At 44.2% G+C, this 6,752-nt stretch overlaps 1 pseudogene across 1 annotated transcript; it reads left to right on the forward strand.

Moving 5' to 3' along the window:
• Window positions 1-5,199: 5,199 nt before the first annotated feature.
• LOC310965770 (putative nuclease HARBI1) lies at window positions 5,200-6,529 on the forward strand (annotated as a pseudogene). The gene is made up of 4 exons: window positions 5,200-5,628; window positions 5,869-5,973; window positions 6,093-6,197; window positions 6,273-6,529. The product of its transcript is annotated as a putative nuclease HARBI1 (transcript).
• Window positions 6,530-6,752: the final 223 nt, after the last annotated feature.

Below are 6,752 nucleotides of genomic sequence, written 5' to 3' on the forward strand. Positions count from 1 at the left end.
CAACAAGTGGTGTCATCCTGGACACGTTACTGTAAAGGAGCGTGTGTGAAGCCCGGACATTGAGCTGCTTGCCGTGAGTCTTCGGCCATACTACCTGCCGAGGGAGTTTTCACACGTGATCGTTCTGGTTGTTTACATTCCTCCGACTGCAAACGCGGCGCGCACGAGTGACGTCATCCACACCGTCGTAGCGGGACTTCAGACATGAAGAGGAATATCTGGGGACTTCAACCACATCACTCTGGCTGCAACACTGCCCACTTTCAAGCAGTTTGTGGACTGTCCCACCAGGGAAAACAAAACACTGGACCTGCTGTATGCCAATGTTAAGGAGGCTTACAGCTCCACTGCCCTTCCTCCTCTTGGAAGATCAGACCACAACCTCATCCACCTGCAGCCCCTGTATAAGCCCCAAGTCCAGCGGCTTCCTGTGACCACCAGGACTGTGAGGAGATGGTCACAGGAGACTGACGAAGCTTTACAGGGTTGCTTTGAACTCACAGACTGGGATTTGCTCTGTAATTCACATGGGGAGGACCTTGATGATCTCACGGACTGCATAACAGGATACATCAATTTCTGTGTGGACAGCGTTGTTCCTACAGTGACTGTACGCTGTTTCCCAAATAACAAGCCGTGGGTCACCAGAGACATCAAGGTCCTGCTGAATGCGAAGAAGAGGGCCTTCAGAGAAGGGGACAGAGAGCAGATGAGGCAGGTCCAGAGGGAGCTGAAGGAGAGGATCCAACATGGCAAGGCCGGATTTTGCCCTACCTGTCCCCCCCCCCGCCATCACCTCTCTCCACCCCCACCAACGGGCACAGCAGACAGACCTTCACTGCAGAGCAGGTGAGGAAGGAGCTGTGCAGACTCCGCCCAGGCAAGGCAGCCGGTCCCGACGGTGTCAGCCCGAGGGTACTCAAAACATGTGCGATCCAGCTGTGTGGAGTCCTGCAGTACATCTATAACCTCAGCCTGAGTCTCGAGAAGGTCCCTGTGCTGTGGAAGACATCCTGCCTGGTACCAGTACCAAAGAAGGTGCGTCCCAGCACCTCCGAAGACTACAGACCGGTGGCGCTGACGTCGCACCTGATGAAGTCCCTGGAGAGGCTGGTCCTTTCACTTCTTCGGCCCCTGGTCAGCTCATCACTGGACCCTCTACAGTTTGCCTACCAGCCGAGACTAGGTGTGGAGGACGCTATCATCTTCCTGCTCAACCGTGCCTGCGCCCACCTGGACAGAACGGGGACCACAGTGAGAATCTTGTTCATGGACTTCTCCAGTGCGTTCAACACCATCCGGCCTGCTCTGCTGGGACGGAAGCTGACGGCGATGCAGGTGGACCCTCCCCTGGTTTCCTGGATTACGGATTACTTGACGGGTCGACCACAGTATGTCAGACTGCAGGACGGAGTGTCTGACACTGTGGTCAGCAGCACTGGAGCTCCAAAGGGTACTGTTCTTTCCCCATTTCTGTTCACCCTGTACACCTCAGACTTTCAGCTCCTCTCTGAGTCCTGCCACCTGCAGAAGTTTGCTGACGATTCTGCAATTGTTGGCTGTGTCAGTGAGGGGAAGGAGGAGGAGTACAGGGGCGTTGTGGACTCTGGTGACTGGTGTGCGGCTAATCACCTGATTCTAAACGCCACCAAGACTAAGGAGCTAGTGGAGGATTTCCGGTGGAGTAAATCTGCCCCCACACCCATCTCCATCAACGGCGTGACTGTGGATGTTGTCCAGGATTACAAATACCTTGGAGTATACCTGGACAACAAACTGGACTGGTCCAAGAACACTGAGGCTGTTTACAAGAAGGGCCAGAGTCGTCTCTATTTCCTGAGGAGGCTCCGGTCATTCAATGTTTGTAACACCATCCTGAGGATGTTCTATCAGTCGGTGGTAGCCAGTGCCATCTTCTTTGCTGTTGTGTGCTGGGGCAGCAGACTGAGGGCAGCAGACGCAAAGAGGATCAGTAAGATCATCGGGAAGGCTGGCTCCGTCCTGGGGGTCACACTGGACTCTTTGGTGGCGGTGTCTGAGAGGCGGATGCTGTCTAAACAGCACAGCATCCTGGACAACATCTCTCACCCCCACCACCAGCAGCTGACATCCAGCAGAAGCACCTTCAGCCACAGACTCATTCTCCCCCGGTGTAATACTGAACGCCGGAGGAAGTCTTTTCTTCCGGCGGCCATCAATCTGTATTCATATCCCCCAGGTCAGGTAAGGAACAGTGGAGACACTGTATCCTGAAAATGTCACTTTATATCATCACTGCACCACTTTATTCGGTTGTACTGTCACTTACTTCAGTAAGTAATGCTGCTATATTACACTGTCACTTTATACCACCACTACATCACTTATTTTGTGGTACTGTAACTTACTGCTGCTACACTTTACACTGTCTCTTTATATCACCACTACATCACTTTATTTATTTATTAATGGTACTGTAACTATCTGCTGCTACACTTACTGTGCTTTAGGACATGCTGCTACATTTCACTGTGGTTTACTGTAACTTACAGTAACTTACTTCAGTATGAAATGCTGCTACACTCCACTGTGCCATACTGTCACTTAGTTCTGTAGGAAATGCTGCTACATTTTTAACATTTTAAACACTTATAACTTATCGCTACTTCTCACTTATTTAGTTTGTACTTATTTCATTTCAATCTACTGCTAAACTGAACAGTGCGTATTGTTGTATATTGTATATACCTATGCTTAACCACGATGTCTGTTGCACTCTGTCACACTTAGTTCATTGCTTGATTTATCTGATATTGAAACTGTTGCAAAATAATTTCCCTCGGGATAAATAAAGCTTCTTGAATCATGAATCTTGAATCTTGAAATGTATTTCTTGCATCGTGGTTTTTTCGTATTAGGGCCTATAGAACACTGTGGTCTCCTCCATTGTTTTCACCGGACAGGGCGTGGTCTTTTACGCGACATAGGGTTACTGTCTTCTATACTGTTTAATGAAAATCACACTAAATGCTGGGTGACATTTTTTTGTTTTTTGGTTTATTAAAACAAGTCGATCTACAGGAGAATAAATATATCAATATAAATATTTGAATGCCCTGCTTTTAATTCGATTTCTATATTTTGAATAGATACCTGGTACCTGAATTTTGTATTTAACTTTCCATCTATAAAAACATTTCTACCATAAATTGGTACATAAAAAAAATTTAAATTGTGAAAATGTTCCCCAGACCTCTCTGTCCTCCGAATGTGGAAACCACAATGTGGTTGTGCTTAAACTCAGACCATGTGGGTTTAAGTTCATAGAGTGTCTACCATGTTGTAACATGATCGATATGTGGTAGTTGGATCACCCTTTGGAGAAGAAACAGCAGGATGGAGACGGATAACTTTCTTAAGCAACACTTTACTCTTTTTCCCTGTCCACAAGTCAACAACAACCCTACTTTCTACTTCCTGGATCACATGTCACTGAACTAACCAATCAGAGGCTAGAAAGGCTTTACCTTAAGCAACTGTGAGGAAAACCACAGAGGCAGATTCAGGAGACTAACAAAACTTAGGTAAACGTAAATGTTTAAACCTGTAAATATATAAATGATAATTGTAAACATGAATGTGTAAATAGTTACACTGTGAACAGCAGAGAAAACAATACACTTTGCATTTTGTAGAAACTAATAACCCAAGTCATACAATACCGGTTGCCATTGCCAGATCCTTTTTTTGCTGCGCCATGTTTTCAACCTTTGAATAAGGTGGCAACACCACACTCTGTATGAGTTGGATTGCACTACCTGCTGTTGTCTCGGTTGTCTAACCCTTTTTACACATTTCTGGATGTCTCTTCCATTTCTAAAAAAAATGATCTACATATTCAAAATGAGAGGAAATGGTCAAAATGTTACTTTCACTATGACATTATAGCCATGGAACAAAACATGTTTATTATATTTCAACAAACTAAAGTATGCATGTATATTACTTTTACTAGTTCCAGTACCAGTATTACTAGGAACCCTATTGTTTTCGCAAAGACTTTTTTTTTCTCATCTGTAAAACTCATACTGCAGCCTACACCGTACAAGTTATGGAGGTGAAACTTTGAACTTTGGTTCAGACCCCTGCACGTACGACAGACACCAAATATGACACATTCAATTCAATTCAGTTTATTTAAGAAGCAATTCTCTTAGTCAATATCAGACAAAAGAAAAACACATTCTGAGTGCAAGGGGACTTTAAGATCCCAGGGTTTGGTGGATCTTACCTCAATGGAGGTAAGAAGTTAAATGGTTCTCTGAGTTGCAGGCCTGAACATTTATTTGGACCTCAGTGTTATTTTTGGTTACTATTTTCTTACACTATGTACACAAAACCAAAATCATAAGGGCTAATGCAGCACTTGTGAGGCATTATTGTTTTAGCAGTAAAAGAAACAACATTTTGGACGATTTCAGAGTGATTTGATCTTTTACTCAGTCCAGGAGTTGCTCCCTATGTGAGTTTGGTTTATGTTTGGAATGTCAAAAGCTGACATTAATGTAGTCAGGGCCGACTGTACTGGTATTGGTGCAGCTGGATAATTGCTGTTTGTGCAAAGTACAGTAACTAATGCCCCGTTAAATTTAGATTTTTGCCAGTGGAATTTCACAATCCACAACACATACTGTATACACAAGGCTTTTCCCATTCTGGGAGTACAAAGGCACTGGCTGCATTTTTCTGATCTGTGATATGCAACACTTCTTACAGCTCTGTTTGAGTCAGTGCAAAAAAAAATCAGGGGCCATATTCACAAATCTTTTTATCTTAGCGCTAAGAGTTTCTCCTAAGGAGCACTAAAAGTTCTTAGTTAAAAGTAATTTCTTTGAACCTATACCCAAAGCTCTGAGACCAACTTTTACTAATGAGTGGGATGGACTCCTAAGCTAGGACTAGAGGACAGGGTTGACCAGTGGGTAGTACTACGAAGCTCGATTAGATGGTTAGCGAGGTATGTTGCGTTCAAAACCTGGGTCAGCTTTGACACGAAAGTCGCTATCTTTTCAGCGTTGCTGTATCACTATGGCAACTTGTAGTTTCAACGGAACCTGGTCGGGAGGAGGTTTTCAGCCAAGACTTAGAGCTAAGACCTAGATTCTCTTGTTAGATCAGCTACTTAAAGCTAAGCGCAGCATCCTAGCCCCTCCTTTGACAATGACGTCACCATTTGTGGGAATTTCTGTGGACCTTGGAGAGCATATCATGCAGGGGTCTCTTCAGAGACAGAGGGTCTTTCGGGACAGATCAGATCCCTTGGCATTACCCGAGAATATCCTTTATGAGAGATAAAGGTTCTCATCAGAGGGTATTTGCCATTTGATCATACTTGATGGACCTTAATTTGACAATTCTACACAAAGAAACCGTTCACTTAGTGTTGTTCAGTGTGTATTTCACTGCGATTCTTTTCCACGGGTACACATTATCATGCAGTTGGTGATGGCGAAAATCTGAGCAAAAATATGGTGTGCCATGCTATCCGCAAGGTTGTAGCTGCGCTCAATTCATTGCTCACTATGTTTGTGATGTTTCCTAGCTTTTTGCCTACTCAAACTGGGAAGGAATGATTTTACAGATTATCAGGTAAAGAAAAACTCTAAGAGACATTGGTAGAGTAGAGGCAGCGCATCAGTCTTGTAATTCTGCGTGCAGGTTTCGTCTCCCATGCGATGTGTCCGGGAGACGTATATATTATCGTTTAAAATTATCATATTCTTATGTAATTTAGAAAACTTTATCACTGAAGGTTATGGAATTATGGCCAATGTGATGTATTACACTTTTGCATTTGTAACATTCTGCAGTTCTCTAATCCATTCATAGGATTCCCCAAACTCATAGGTGTGATTGACTGCACACATGTCCTACTCAGTGCAACTTTAGGTGGACTATGTGAATAGAAAGTTAACACACAGCATCAATGAGCAGGTAAATTATTACCTGGGATAGATTAAGTGGGAAGTGAAATTGCATGCTGGTGGCCTGCTAAAACTTTGTCATGGTGCTTCAAAATGGCCCAACTATGGTAACAGAAATGTAATTTTTAGATGACTTGTGACCGTCAGCAGATGGTCACCAGTGTGGATGCATATAGGCCGGCCCGGTCCACGAATTCCGCATTTTCCAGGAGTCAAGTCAGCAGTTTGAACAAAGTGGGGAGCAATATACAAGATCACTAAATGTTCCTGTTGAATGAGTCACTGATCACATTTTGTTCTTTCTAATAGGTCGTTATGATGGAATAATTGTAGGGGACAGAGGATTGAGATTCCTCATGACACCCTTCAATGACCCACAGAGTCAATAAGAGGCCTAGTTCAAAAGGGCCCTCAGGACATGTATGGTGATGATTGAAATGACCTTTGAGGTCATCAAGGCCCACTTCAATTGCCTACGTGGACTGAGGGTCAAGCTGGATAGGGCAAGCCAAATCATCACAGCATGTGTGGTGCTCCATAATATTGCAACCAGGGTTGGGGAGTAACGGATTACTTGTAACGGATTACTTGTAACGGCGTTACGTATTCAAAATACGAGTAGCAGTTTAAATTGGTGTAATCAGAATACAGTTACTTTTTTTAAAAAAGATGACGTTACAGATTACTTTACTGCACCATGCAGGTGAAACCGTGTGTGTGTGTGTGGGAGGGGTCTCTCGCCGGCAGAGAAGGAAAACACACCGCCGTCTTAGATATCGGTCAACCACG

Source organism: Echiichthys vipera (genome assembly GCF_963691815.1).
Source record: "Echiichthys vipera genome assembly, chromosome: X".
NCBI classification, from domain to species: domain Eukaryota; kingdom Metazoa; phylum Chordata; class Actinopteri; order Perciformes; family Trachinidae; genus Echiichthys; species Echiichthys vipera.